Source organism: Pristiophorus japonicus, chromosome 19, assembly GCF_044704955.1.
Source record: "Pristiophorus japonicus isolate sPriJap1 chromosome 19, sPriJap1.hap1, whole genome shotgun sequence".
Classification (NCBI taxonomy): domain Eukaryota; kingdom Metazoa; phylum Chordata; class Chondrichthyes; family Pristiophoridae; genus Pristiophorus; species Pristiophorus japonicus.
Genome location: NC_091995.1, coordinates 48556130 through 48571636, shown reverse-complemented (window position 1 = coordinate 48571636; position 15507 = coordinate 48556130). Strand labels below are relative to the sequence as shown.

Genomic DNA, 15507 nt, shown 5'->3' with positions numbered 1-15507 from the left:
CGTAGACCTGTCAGGCCAAATGGCCTGTTTCTGTGCTGTAAAAAACTCTGCATTGATTGAAGATTACTCTCCGCCTGATAAACATAACATCATCCCACGTTGAGCTGATGGCCTTATTCACAGTGTATGTACCTATCGGTCCCCATTGATATTTAGGCCTAGAAATTCCTCTCGGCCCGTGGGGCCAAACAGGCAGTGTCGCAGCAGCCTCACATTAAACCCACCGCCAGGGGTCCTGACACCTTCGTATGGAATGTTGCCCTTTATTGCAAGGGGCATGGAGCATAAAAACAGAGAGGTCCTGATACAACTGTACAGGGCGTTGGTGAGACCACACCAGGAGTACTGCGTACAGTTTGGTCTCCTTATTTAAGGGGGATAAAGTTGCATTGGAGGCAGTTCAGAGGAGGTTCACGAGGCTGATTCCTGAGATGAAGGGGTTGTCTTATGAAGAAAGGTTGAGCAGGTTGGGCCTGTACTCACTGGAGTTTAGAAGAATGATAGGTGATCTTATAGAAACATATAAGATTCTGAGGGGGCTCGACAGGGTAGATGCAGAGAGGATGTTTCCCATTCGTGGTGGAATCTAGAATTTGGGGGCCTAGTTTCAGATAAGGGATCGCCCATTTAAGACGGAAATGAGGAGGAATTTCTTCTCTCAGAGGGTCGTGAATCTTTGGAATTCTCCACCCCAGAGAGCTGTCGGAGGGGCAGTGCTGAGGGAGCGGCGCACTGTCGGAGGGGCAGTACTGAGGAAGCGGCGCACTGTCGGAGAGACAGTGCTGAGGGAGCGCCTCAATGTCGGGGGGGGTGTGCTGAGGGAGCGCCGCACTGTCGGAGGGGCAGTGTCGAGGGAGCGCTGCACTGTCGGAAGAGCAGTGCCGAGGGAGCACCTCACTGTCGGGGGGGCAGTACTGAGGGACCTTACAACGGACGGAGGGCAGCGTAAATGCCAACGCTAGCATTTTTTTCTCTTGTTGGAAATAATGTTTTATAAAGAAATGCAAATAAAATTAAAAACGCGCAACATTTTTCCATTAGCATTTGATTTATAAACACACAACTAGCAGGATAATGTTCACAGCCTTTCCTGTAAAGATCTTTCGTATCATCTAGACAGGGTGCATGCTCAACTTCGCCATTAAACCTGCAATGTCTTCGTGTCCTAATATTTACATCGAATCGAATCATGGTCATTAGCATTTTACACGCATTATGACTTTATGAACTGTCCTTTCCTGAACCTTTGGGGACTGAGGCCACATTTGAGAAGCAGGACTGTGAATTATTCTAGTGACCAGCAAAACGAACACAATTTCCATCCTATCAAAATGATTGCTGACTACGAAGTCCGGCAAGAACAACCAAGAGACCATTGGAACTGCGCATGTGCAACGATTTAGTGTCGCTGGCAGTAGTCGCGTCCAATATATTATGGTCACTGTTGCCTAGAAGTTCCCCTACTTTTACTTCTCTTATCTGCTCTGGTTCATTCCCCATTACGAGATCCAATAGCGAATCCTCCCTTGTTAGGCGTTTTAAATACTGGGTTAGAAAGGACTCCTGTACACATTGTAGGAACTCCATTCCCTTATCCCCTTTACCTACCTCTTCTGTCCAATTAATATTGGGGTAGTTGAAATCCCCCATGATTATTATTCTATGTTTTTTACTCATTTCCCCAATTTTTCTGCATATTTCTTCCTCTATCTGCCTTCCACTATCAGGTAGTCTGTAGACTACACCTATTGATGTGAGTGATCCTTTATTATCTTTTATCTCTATCCATATGGATTCTATTTTTGTCTTGCTGATAGCTGCATCACTTTTTTCTACAGCTATTATTTTATCACTAATAAGTACAGCTAACTCCACCTCCCCTTTTCCCTTCTTTATTGTTTCTAAACATGTTACACCGTGCAATGTTTAATTCCCAGTTCTGATTTTGCCATAGCCATGTCTCAGTAATCCCTATTATCTAGTTCCTCGCAATGCATGATGGTCTCCAGCTCCCCTGTTTTATTACGGATACTGTGTGCATTGCTGTACAGGCAGTTTAACTAATGTTTAAAAGGATTTCCTCTCACTTTATGTTTAACCATCTTTTAGACTCCCGTTCTATAACCCTATTCCCTTGCCATCAATATCCTTCCTTATTGGTTGAATTGAACATACGAACAAGAGTAAGCCATTCAGCCCCTCAAGACTATTCCGCCCCATTTAATTAGATCATGGCTGATCTGCACCTTAAACCTTGGTTCTGTAACCTTTAATAACATTGCCTAACACAAATCTGTCAATCTCAGTTTTGAAATTTTCTATTTACCCTCAGCCTCAACAGTTTTTTGAGGGAGAGAGTTCCAGATTTCTACTACCCTTTGGGTGAAGAAGTGCTTCCTGACTTCACACCTTAACGGCCGAGCTCTATATTTGAGGTAAGCCCTCTTGTCCTAGACTCCCCCACCAGAGGAAATAGTTTATCTCTATCTAACCTATCAACTCCTTAAATCATCTGAAACAAACAACCGTCAATCTTCTATACTCAAAGTAAGATCCAAGTAAATCCGATGTTCAAGGTTTAACACCTCCCCACTGAATAGCTCCATAGCAGGTGTGTCATGGATCGGATATAATTTGAACAAAAAGACTATCTTTGGTGTGTCGGGTGCTTGTGTGCTGCTAGAATGAGCTCCCTCTGCACCAAAGGTAATATTACTATTTTGTACAGCTCTGGATTCTCAACTTCTGTATTCCTATTTTCTTCCTTCCAACCCCCAATCAAAAAAATAATAATTTTGGAATTCAACCTGAAATAATGTGCAACATTTATATACACACACATTAAATACATTGGTATATCCTGTGTGTGTGCATGGTACAGGCACTGAAATATACTTTCATTTTACTGAGATGCACAAACAAATTGTGTCAGCCGAGGTTCAGTTGGTAGCACACTCACCTCCACTGTCAGAGATGCCGTCTTTCGGATGAGACGTTAAACCGCGGCCTCGTCTGCCCTCTCAGATGGATGTAAATGATCCCATGGCACTATTCAAAGAAAACCAAGGGAGTTATCCCGGGGTTCTCGGCAATGTTTATCCTTCAACCAAAATCACTTAAAAAAACAGATTATCCAATCATTATCATGTTGCTCTTTGTGGAGCTGCCATGTTTCCTACATTACAACAGAGTTACTACATTTCAAAAGTATTTCATTGGCTGTAAAGCACTTTAGGACATCCCGAGGTCATGAAAGGAGCTGTATAAATGCAAGACTTTTCTTTATTTATATTTTATATTTGTCAACTCCTGCCCTAACAGCACTATGGAAAAGTTTCACCACATGGAGTGCAGCGTTTCAAGAAGGCAGCTCATCACCACCTTCTTAAGGGCAATTACAGATGGGTAATAAATGCTGGCCTTGCTAGCAATGCCCACATCCAATGAGCAAATAAAAAAAACGATTGCCTTGCACAGTCTTACATGAAGGATACAAAATATTTTATCAGATTTGCATTTCTTGAGGATGCAACTTAGGTGTTTTTTCTCTATAAATCTTCCAACTTTGGAACTCCTTTACTTGTACAGGCAACTCTCGATTATCCGCACACGGATGCAACGGGAAACTGTTGTAACGGCATTTAAAATTCTGTGTGTGTGACGTCACTTTGAAACGCTGATGTTCCTTACGAATGCTGCCTGTTGAGCCTTGCTTTTAAGCGCTCTGCCTTGCCTCAGCTCCTGCTGCTGCTCACACACAGGTCCACTGCCTCTGTCGAGCCTGCACTTGCCGCGCTGATTTTAAGCGCTCTGCCTTGCCTCAGCTCCCGCTGCTGCTCGCACACAGGTCCACTGCCTCTGTCGAGCCTGCACTTGCCACGCTGCTTTTAAGCGCTCTGCCTTGCCTCAGCTCCTGCTGCTGCTCACACACAGGTCCACTGCCTCTGTCGAGCCTGCACTTGCCGCGCTGATTTTAAGCGCTCTGCCTTGCCTCAGCTCCCGCTGCTGCTCACACACAGGTACATTGCCTCTCATAATTCATTAAAATGCCATGAACAGTTACAGGAAGTAATCAACAAGCCTAATGGTCTTTAGATTTGGAGGACTAGAATTCAAGGATTAGAAGATATGCTACAGCTATTGGTTGAGCACACCTGCAGTACTGTAAGCATTAACTGTAATGTCAACTCGCTCTAACGGAGAAATCGTTTACCCGGCATAGCCCAATCCCTGAGGGACCCGGATAATCGAGAGTTGCCTGTAGTTATATATTGTACCTGTGTTGCGGTTGCTTTAGATAGTAATGATACCAGTAAAAAAGTATTGTACTCATCTTTGTGAAACTAGCAACAATGAAAAAAAACTTTGCGCTGGAAATTCAGTCCATTGCTGCTTCTGTTCATGCCCCGGAGCAACGGAAATCATTCCCGGGCGGGCAGCCAGCTTCCAGCGCCCCACCGGGACATTCGCTGCCGGTTTTTCAGGGTAGCGGAGTAGTACCGCCCGGGAGAGGCGAGCCGGTGTGCAACGTCCCTGGTTGTGACACCGTTATTAAATCTGTTTTCTGGGGGACCCGTAGCGACTTGTTGCTTGCCCCAGTGGGACTGCCTGGGAAAGCGGACTGTCCCAGCTATACCGGCGGCTGTGAGGTAAGGAATGACTATCTAAGGTAATTGCGATTGTATGTTTTATTTTTAATTGTTGTGATTTATGTTTATGTAGGGTGAGCAAGGTATTGGGAATGGTTTCTGTGTTTTTCTGGCCTCTTTTTGGGCGCTCCGAGACTGGCTCTTTAGCTGGGGATTTTCAGTTGCTCAGCCTTCCCAGTGCTCTAAAAGAGGAATTGAACGCCTCCTTTAGCGCTCCGCTCCACACTCAGGGCCCAGCTGATGAATTTTTCGGCTGCAGACGCAAACCATTTCCTGCAGCAAAACTTACCGTCCTGCCACCATTTTCACCCCAATGAGCCCCTATCGAATTTCCACACCCAAGTGTCTGAACGGTTTCAAAAAATGGCCCTTTAGTTCAAATTAAAGCTGAGTAGCCTCGATCTATTGAAGCAGAAATTTAGCAGAACTCCTATGCCCTTGATTGGGCAAATCATGCCCGTGATTTTTTAACTGTGTCCTGATGTTTCCTTGCATTAAGTTGATTGCAGCAGTTTTCATCAATCCAACTAGGAGCATTAAACCACCCTAAAATCCACAGGACAAGTAGCGGGCAGCATGGTTCAAATGCTTTTCCCAGTCATTGAGAATTTAAGATCAGATCTTCAACTCTGCTTGAATAACCAAGTAAAAATCTTGCTAGTTCCAGTTCTCCGTGTAAAGAAATGATGCCTACAATTATCAATGAGTTTCACGTTTCAGGACACAAGTCAAGTGTACACAAACAACTTGATATCTCTCTGTTTATACTAACCCAGGATTTCTTCCTCTGGAAAATGTTTCATCTATCTTTTCCCTATTCCCTCAATACAAAGCCTAGTCCTTTGAACGATGCGGCCCAAACCAGAGCTTTGTCACCTCAACTAGTTTTTACGACATAGCAAAATGCCTGACAACCACAGTTAATGGTTGTCATAGTGCACAATACTATAACATCTCAGCAGGGTACAAAGACATTAGCATTTCTGAGCATCTTCAACAGACAATTCATCTCCCATTCAAAACAACTATTTAAACAAAGCATACATATCAATTTATTATATTCATAACAGTTTGATACATTTTTAGGATTCCCTGATTTCTAACAGTAGACTGCAGCCAGGCAAGATGCCTCCGCGCTGTTAAAAGGCACTGACTCAGACACCCTGCCTGCTTTCTCCGGACCCCACATACCCATTCCATTAAGACGTCTCATGCTTCTCTACTGTGATATCCACTGCCTTATCTCATGGGGTACATGTACCCAGTTGACCCGTTGCTTATGCTGGCCTTGTCCTGACAACAGTTTTCTCTTCGTAAGCTTTGAGTCCTAGTCACAACCTGGGCAGTCCTCTTATTTGCGCATGTTACAGGTCATAACCGAACTGACCTGCACTCTTCACACCGACCCACTTTGTTTGTGAATTGTCCACGCCTACAAGAAGGTCAAGTATCAAACTGGGCTCAATCACTCCAGGATCGGGATATCCATCGTGTTCTGGGGGAACAGTCTAAAAATTAGAGACCCGCCTTTAAGGAGCGAAATTAGCAAACACTTCTACACGCAAAGGGTGGTAGAAGTTTGGAACTCTCTTCTGCTAACGGTAATTGATGCAAGGTCAATTGCTAATTTTAAGTTTGAGATTGATAGATTTTTGTTAACCAACGGTATTAAGGATATGGGGCAAAGGTGGGTACATGGAGTTAGGTCACAGATCAGCCATGATCTCACTGAATGGCCCAACAGGCTCGAGGGGCTATGTGGCCTACTCGTGTTCCTATGTTCCTATAATTACACTCTCCCTTGTGTAAATACAATGGGCCTGAATTTGCAGTCGGAGGCTTCCCATGGACGGACGTCTACGACCGGCAAAAAAACTAGGACCTCCCTGATGGTTCTGGATCCACGGAGACTCAAGCTCCTGGGCCTCTCTTGGTACGCACCAGTCAAGGCCCATGTATCCCAGGGGTCCATGTGGTTCGCAAGCACCCCTGGGATCACGTGGGCTGGCCCAACCAATGAAAGGAAGGGATCCCCATTCCTGCTCAGGGGGACTCCATATGTACAGAAACACCATAAGTATGAATGGGAATACCCCAAAAATACATGCACACATCAAAATAAAAAACATTGCTCATCTCAAATTAATTAAAATGCCATTTAATTAAATAAAACAAAAATTTAATTGTTTTGAAAAATAAATGTAAATGTTTTGAAGGTTCAAAAAAGAACCTTACCTTATTATACAGATTTTTTAAATGTTTTAATTTCAACTATTATGTTGGAAAAAGCCGGCCTTAAGCCAATGACAAGAGCAGCCAGGAATTATGTCACAAAGCAGCCCAAGCCACTCCCAGTCCAGGTATTACCAAGGTAGATAGAGCACAGATTAGATACACAGTAAAGCTCGCTCTACACTGTCCCATCAAACACTCCCAGGGCAGGTACAGCACGGGTTAGATACAGAGCAAAGCTCGCTCTACACTGTCCCATCAAACAATCCCAGGTCAGGAATTGCATGGGTTAGATACACAGTAAAGCTCCCTCTACATTGTCCCATCAAACACATATACCATGCATAATAATACTTAACCCTGCAGAATGCTACTAAACCCTGCCCAATAACACTAACCCCTGCCCAATAATACTAAACCCTGCCCAATAACACTAAACCCTGCCCAATAATACTAAACCCTGCCCGATAACATTAAACCCTGCCCAATAACACAAAACCCTGTCCAATAACACTAACCCCTGCCCGATAACACTAACCCCTGCCAATAATACTAAACCCTGCCCAATAACACTAACCCCTGCCCGATAACACTAAACCCTGCCCAAAAACACTAACCCCTGCCCGATAACACTTAACCCTGCCCAATAACACTAACCCCTGCCCGATAACACTAAACCTGCCCAATGACACTAAACCCTGCCCGATAACTGAACCCTGCCCGATAACACTAACCCCTGCCCAATAACACTAAACCCTGCCCAATAACACTAAACCCTGCCCGATAATACTAACCCCTGCCCGATAATACTAAACCCTGCCCGATAACACTAACCCCTGCCCGATAACACTAAACCCTGCCCAATAACACTAAACCCTGCCCAATAACACTAAACCCTGTCCAATAATGCCCAATAACACTAAACCCTGCCCAATAACATTAAACCCTGCCCAATAACACTAAACCCTGCCCAATAATTTGGAAGTTATAGCAGATGCATTTGTTATAATCTACCAACATTCTCTGGACTCTGGGGAGGTACCAGCGGATTGGAGAGCAGCTAATGTAACGCCTCTGTTTAAAAAAGGGGGCAGGCAAAAGGCAGGTAACTATAGGCCGGTTAGTTTAACATCTGTAGTGGGGAAAATGCTTGAAACTATCATTAAAAAAGAAATAGCGGGACATCTGAATAGGAATAGTGCAATCAAGCAGACGCAGCATGGATTCATGAAAGGGAAATCATGTTTAACTAACTTACTGGAATTCTTTGAGGATATAACGAGCATGGTGGATAGAGGTGTACCGATCGATGTGGTGTATTTAGATTTCCAAAAGGCATTCGATAAGGTGCCACACAAAAGGTTACTGCAGAAGATAAAGGTACGCAGAATCAGAGGAAATGTATTAGCATGGATAGAGAATTGGCTGGCGAACAGAAAGCAGAGAGTCGGGATAAATGGGTCCTTTTCCGGTTGGAAATCAGTGGTTAGTGGTGTGCCACAGGGATCAGTACTGGGACCACAACTGTTTACAATATACATAGATGACCTAGAAGAGGGGACAGAGTGTAGTGCAACAAAATTTGCAGATGACACTAAAATTAGTGGGAAAGCAGGTTGTGTAGAGGACTCAGAGAGGCTGCAAGGAGATTTGGATAGGTTAAGCGAATGGGCTAAGGTTTGGCAGATGGAATACAATGTCGGAAAGTGTGAGGTCATCCGCCTTGGGAAAAAAAACAGTAAAAGGGAATATTATTTGAATGGGGAGAAATTACAACATGCTGTGGTGCAGAGGGACCTGGGGTACATTGTGCATGAAACTCTTTTAGAGTCTACCTGCAAAAATATAAAACATTAAATCGTGCCACCCGACCTGGGTGACACACCAGACATTTACAAGGCCCTTTTTTTTCCTTTTTCTGTTTTTTTTTTGAGTTTTTCTTTTTTTTTGGGCACTAAAATCACAATTTTCCAGTGCCCCCTATAAAAGGGAAGGGGACACTAAAAGCACCGGCATTTAAAACAAATTAAACTTTAAAACGTAAAATCAAATTAAAATTTGACCTTGTGCATGAATCCCAAAAGGTTAGTTTGCAGGTGCAGCAGGTAATCAGGAAGGCAAATGGAATGTTGGCCTTCATTGCGAGAGGGATGGAGTACAAAAGCATGGAGGTGTTGCTGCAACTGTATAAGGTATTGGTAAGGCCGCACCTGGAGTACTGCGTGCAGATTTGGTCACCTTACTTAAGGAAGGATACACTAGCTTTAGAAGGGGTACAGAGACGATTCACTAGGCTGATTCGAGAAATGAGGGGGTTACCTTATGATGATAGATTGAGTAGACTGGGTCTTTACTCCTTGGAGTTCAGAAGGATGAGGGGTGATCTTATAGAAACATTTAAAATCATGAAAGGGATAGACAAGATAGAGGCAGAGAGGTTGTTTCCATTGGTGGGGGAGACTAGAACTAGGGGGCACAGCCTCAAAATACGGAGGAGCCAATTTAAAACCGAGTTGAGAAAGAATTTCTTCTCCCAGAGGGTTGTGAATCTGTGGAATTCTCTGCCCAAGGAAGCAGTTGAGGCCGGCTCATTGAATGTTTTCAAGTCAAAGATAGATAGATTTTTAAGCAATAAGGAAATTAAGAGTTACGGGGAGAGGGCGGGTAAGTGGAGCTGAGTCCACGACCAGATCAGCCATGATCTTATTGAATGGCAGAGCAGGCTCGAGGGGCGAGATGGCCGACTCCTGTTCCTAATTCTTATGTTCTTATAATAATAAATCCTGCCCAATACTACTAACCCCTGTCCAATAATACTAAACCCTGCCCAATAACACTAAACCCTGCCCAATAACACTAAACTCTGCCCGATAACACTAAACACTGCCCAATAACACTAACCCCTGCCCGCTAACACTAAACCCTGCCCAATAACACTAACCCCTGCCCGATAACACTAAACCATCCCCGATAACACTAAACCCTGCCCGATAACACTAAACCCTGCCCGATAACTGAACCCTGCCCGGTAACACTAACCCCTGCCCAATAACACTAAACCCTGCCCAATAACACTAAACCCTGCCCAATAACACTAAACCCTGCCCGATAATACTAAACCCTGCCCGATAACACTAAACCCTGCACAATAACACTAAACCCTGTCCAATAATGCCCAATAATCCTAAACCCTGCCCAATAACACTAAACCCTGCCCAATAACACTAAACCCTGCCCGATAATGCCCAATAATCCTAAACCCTGCCCGATAACACTAAACCCTGCCCGATAACACTAAACCCTGCCCGATAACACTAACTCCTGCCCGATAACACTAAACCCTGCCCAATAATACAAACCCCTGCCCAATCATACTAAACCCTGCCCAATCATACTAAACCCTGCCCAATAACACTAAACCCTGCCCGATAATACTAAACCCTGCCCAATAACACTAATCCCTGCCCGATAATACAAACCCCTGCCCAATAACACTAAACCCTGCCCAATAATACTAAACCCTGCCCAATAACACTAAACCCTGTCCAATAACACTAACCCCTGCCCAATAATACTAAACCCTGCCCAATAATACTAAACCCTGCTCTGCATAATAATTCTCACACCGCACTCCTTCACGCCGCTTCTGGTCACGCCATTAATCGTCACTCCGAGCTCCATCATGCAGTTCTATATCACGCCATGGTCCATTGCGGCCCTCTCTCTCATGCCACACTCCATCACGCCCCTTTCTATTACAGCATTCCCTCATTACTGGCACCGGGTGTGCCAGCCTGAATTATGGAGCTCAAGTCCTAGAGTATATGCATCTACTCTGACAGTGCAGTGCTCCCTCAGCACTGGCACTGGGGTGTGTGGGCCTGGATTATAGAGTTTAAGACCTAGAGTGTACACAGCTACCTCCGACAGTGCAGCGCTCCCTCAATATTGGCACCGGGGGTGTGGGCCTGGATTATGATGTGAAATCTCCTGACTGCGAGGGGAGAGTGTGTGGAGCCAGTGAGCGGAGCTGGGAATGATACTGAAATGTTTCAGAGGGGTGTAAGTGAATTTGAATATTTGGTTTTGGGGTCGGAGTTGATTTGTTTCCTTGTGTGTATGGGACAGCGAGCTTTGTTCAGCTGATGCATATCCTGACCTGTTGATGAACAACCTGGGACCACAACCCAGGCCGCTCGATTCAGTCCACAATTACAGTCAGAGATTGTTCACCGGGACAGATTATCAAGGCAGCAACCTTTTCAGTACCGACAAACATTCAAGCCCTCCTTCTCAATACTCGCTAGATCTCTGGAGAATTCCTGGGGAAATAAATTTCACCACCACCCTCGTAACTTGCGCCCAGAGATGGGATCCCTTGACTTGGAGCCCTGCAACAGATCCCCATGATCAACCTTTGGGCCAATAGCGGGTCTCTTGGGTTGACCAGCCAAATGGCGTTTGACGCTGGTGGAACCCATTCCCCAGCACCATCGGGAGAGGGGCAGGAGAAGGCTGGTGACACTGGAGACACACAGTGCCCAATGTCCACTCCAAAACTGCCCACCACAGTTTGGGTTCTCTGAAATATTTCCAAGGAACACAGTGCAAGGGGTGAAGGGAGCTGATCAATCAAGAGCTGACCTTTAGCTTTCTGGAGGCTTTGATAGAGTAGATCGGGAGAAACTATTTCCAATGGCAAGGACACAGATTTAAGATCATTGACAAAAGAACCAGAGGGGGAGATGGAGGAAAATGTTTCTACACCGCGAGTTGTTGTGATCTGGAATGCGTTGCCTGAAAGGACGGTGGAAGCAGATTCAATAGTAACTTTCAAAAGGAAATTGGATAATTATTTGAAGGGGAAATATTTGCAGGGCTCTGGGGACAGAATAGGGGGAGTGGGACTAATTGAATAACTCAAAGAGCCGGCAGAGGCACGATGGGCCAAAGGCCTCCTTCTACACTGTATGATTCTAATAAAGGATCATCCTTCACACTCCACTGGATGACTCTGGCACGGGTCAGAATTTGAAAGCACCGCACTGGTTTGAAAGGATTTGCAGTGTTATGATAGTGAAGGCCTCTCCGATGTGTCCCGTCCCCCCCCCCAACCCCAGGTACAGGAAGGAACTGGTTCTGGTCCAGGACTAGTAACCCAGAGGTTGCGAGCTCAAATCCCACCATGGCAAGTTGTGTAATTGAGCTGAATAAATCTGGTGGGCTGCACAAGCAAAAACACTCATGATATCTGCCGGCTCACAATGTACGGCACAACTGGTCTGTGTTGGTGTTTATGCTCCACATGACCCTCCTCCCACCCATCTACATCTAAACCCATTGACATATCCTTCTATTCCTTTCTCTCTCGTGAGTTTATCTAGCTTCCCCTTAAATGTATTTATGCTATTTGCCTCAACCATTCCTTGTGGGAGTGAGTTCCAAATTCTTTCCACTCTCTGGGTAAAGGAATTTCTCCTAAATTCCCAAGTGACTATCTTGTATTATTAGTTCCTACATTACAACAGTGAATATACTTCAAAAAGAAAGTAAGTCATTAGCTGTGAAGTGCTTTGGGATGTTTGGTTGGCAAAGGCGCTATATAAATGCCAGTTCTTTCTTTATATTTATGCACTCTAGTTTTGGACTCTCCCCACAAGTAGAAACATTTTCTCTAAGTCTGCCCTATTGAATCCCCTCATAATCTTAAATACCTCTCGATCAGGTCACCCCTCAGTCTTCTCTTTTCTAGCAAAAAGAGCCTCAGCCTGGTCAGTGTTTTCTGAGGGATATAACCTCGCTGTTCTGGTATCAGCCTTGTGAATCTTTGTCTTAAATACAACCTGATGTCCCCCAGGGAAGGGAACCTGCCATCCCTCCCTGGGCTGCTGCTGACTGTGATGGGATTTCTCGAAGATGGCCCAGACTGGAGAAGGACAGCCCACCGTCTGTCAGAGTTGTGGGCGATGATGGGGAGGAGGGCGGTGGATGGTCCGAGGGTCTCCAGCGGTCTTTGATTCAGCTCCCAAACCGAACACAATTCACTCAATAGCTTCTCACATCTCATCAAACCCGGACAAGAGAAATAAGGAAACAAATTAAGTGCCTGGGCAACTGGGGAATGAGAGACAAGGGGCCGGGGGCCGAGACCCAGCGTCAATGGACCAGTTACTGAGGGTCAAGGGGCCGGGGGCCGAGACCCAGCGTCAATGGACCAGTTACTGAGGGTCAAGGGGCAGGGGCCGAGACCCAGCGTCAATGGACCAGTTACTGAGGGTCAAGGGGCCGAGGGCTGAGACCCAGCGTCAATGGACCAGTTACTGAGGGTCAAGGGGCCGAGGGCTGAGACCCAGCGTCAATGGACCAGTTACTGAGGGTCAGGGGGCCGGGGGCTGAGACCCAGCGTCAATGGACCAGTTACTGAGGGTCAGGGGGCTGGGGGCCGAGACCCAGCGTCAATGGACCAGTTACTGAGGGTCAAGGGGCCGGGGGTCGAGACCCAGTGTCAATGGACCAGTTACTGAGGGTCAAGGGGCCGGGGACCGACAATGTGAGCAAGGACTGACAGACAACCCAGTGGGAATGTCTGCAGCAACATCAGGCGGAGAAGAAAGAATTGTTCGGATGGAAACTGAAAATGCTCCGCTTTACCTGAAACTGGTGAAATGTCGGGGACCCGTGAGAGAGGGGGGAGCCTGGAAACAGAGCGGGAGCCGCTCGCGGGCCCCGGGGGGAGCCTGGAAACAGAGCGGGAGCCGCCAGGACAGGGAGGGGGCGGCGCGAGCACCAACCGCCGGCCCGCGCTCACCGCCTGCTGACCTCTCACCTCATCAGGGCGGCCAATCAACTGCCAGAAGCCGCTGGGAGCGCGGGGAAAAAAGACAATGGAGGAAGCCCCAACCACCAACAACAACAACTTGCATTGATGCAGCGCCTTTAGCGCAGGGAAACAGCCCACGGGGCGAAATCAGACACAGGACATCAAGTCTATTTCCCAAAACAGTTTCTCCCTCCTGTATTGTTTGCAATGCATCACCTCCAGATCGACATTTTTAAAAACATTTTGCATTATTACCAATTTCAAAAAGATTGAACCTCTTTGGATCTTTCAAAAGGATCTAACTCTCCTTTCCCCTCACCCACCGGGCCAGGTGTGGTTGATTCCTAAATGCCACTCAGTTGTATCACGCCGCTAGGAAAAACAATAACAATAATAAAACTGGATGGACCACCCAGCATCGACCTCGGCACCGGATCCGTACAGGACAACGGACACCCAGCCCAGTCGACCCTGCAAAGTCTCCTCGCCAACATCTGGGGACTTGAACCAAAATTGGGAGAGCTGTCCCACAGGCTAAGAAAGAAAAACTTACATTTATATAGCGCCTTTCACGACCGCCAGATGTCTCACAGTGCTTTACACCCAATGAAGTACTTTTGGACTGTAGTCACTGTTGTAATGTGGGAAACGTGGCAGCCAATTTGCACACAGCAAGCTCCCACAAACAGCAACGTGATAATGACCAGATAATCTGTTTTTTGTAATGTTATTATGTTGAGAGATAAATATTGACCAGGACACCGGGGATAACTCCCCTGCTCTTCTTCGAAATAGTGCTGTGGGATCTTTTACGTCCACCTGAGAGGGCAGACGGAGCCTTGGTTTACGACTTATCCAAAAGACAGCACCTGCAATAGTGCAGCCACTCCCTCAGCACTGCACTGTCAACCTAGATTTATGTGCTCAAGTCCCTGGAGTTGGATTTGAACACACAACCTTCTAACTCAGAGGTGAGAGTGCTACCCACTGAGCTACTAGCTGACATCAAGCAACAATCTGACATAGTCATACTCAAAGAATCAAACCTTTCAGCCAATTTCCCAAACTCTTCCATCCCCATCCCTGGATATGTCCTGTCCCACTGGCAGGACAGACCCACCAGAGGTGGCAGCACAATGGTGTACAGTCGGGAGGGAGTGGCCCTGGGAGTCCTCAACATCGGCTCCAGACCCCTTGAAGTCTCATGGCATCAGGTGAAACATGGGCAAGGAAATCTCCTGCTGGTTACCAACTACCGCCCGCCCTCAGCTGATGAATCAGTACTCCTCCATGTTGAACACCATTTGGAAGAAGCACTGAGGGTAGCCAGGGCACAGATTGTACTCTGGGTGGGGGACTTCAATGTCCATCACAAAGAACACCACTACTGAGCTGGCCGAGTCCTGAAGGATATAGCTGCCAGACTGAGCCTGCAGTCGGTGGTGAGAGAACCAACATGAGGGGAAAACTTACTTTGCCTCATCCTCAGCAATCTACCTGTCACAGATTAATTTGTCCACGACAGTATTGGCAGGAGTGACCACTGCAGTCTTTGTGGAGATGATGTCCCGTCTTAACACTGAGACCACCCTCCATCGCGGTGTGTGGCACTACCACTGTGCTAAATGGGATAGAGTCAGAAAAGATCTAGCAGCTCAAAACAGAACCCAGTCTCCATCCAATTCGGTTCACTCCACGTGATATCAAGAAACGGCTGAGTGCATTGGATACAGCAAAGGCTATGGGCCCCGACAACATCCCAGCTCTAGTGCTGAAGACTTATGCTCCAGAACTAACCACACCACT

At 46.3% G+C, this 15507-nt stretch overlaps 1 long non-coding RNA gene across 1 annotated transcript in view; it reads right to left on the bottom strand.

Annotated features, from left to right (window-relative positions):
- Window positions 1–13610, bottom strand: part of LOC139230448 (uncharacterized) — a 31665-nt gene extending 18055 nt beyond the window's left edge. Inside the window, exons 1-2 of the long non-coding RNA XR_011587926.1 lie at window positions 13533–13610; window positions 2960–3048 (exon numbers count right to left, since the gene is read on the bottom strand). This is a non-coding gene — a long non-coding RNA (uncharacterized lncRNA). The remainder of the gene's footprint in view (window positions 1–2959; window positions 3049–13532) is intronic.
- Between the last annotated feature and the right edge of the window lie 1897 nt (window positions 13611–15507).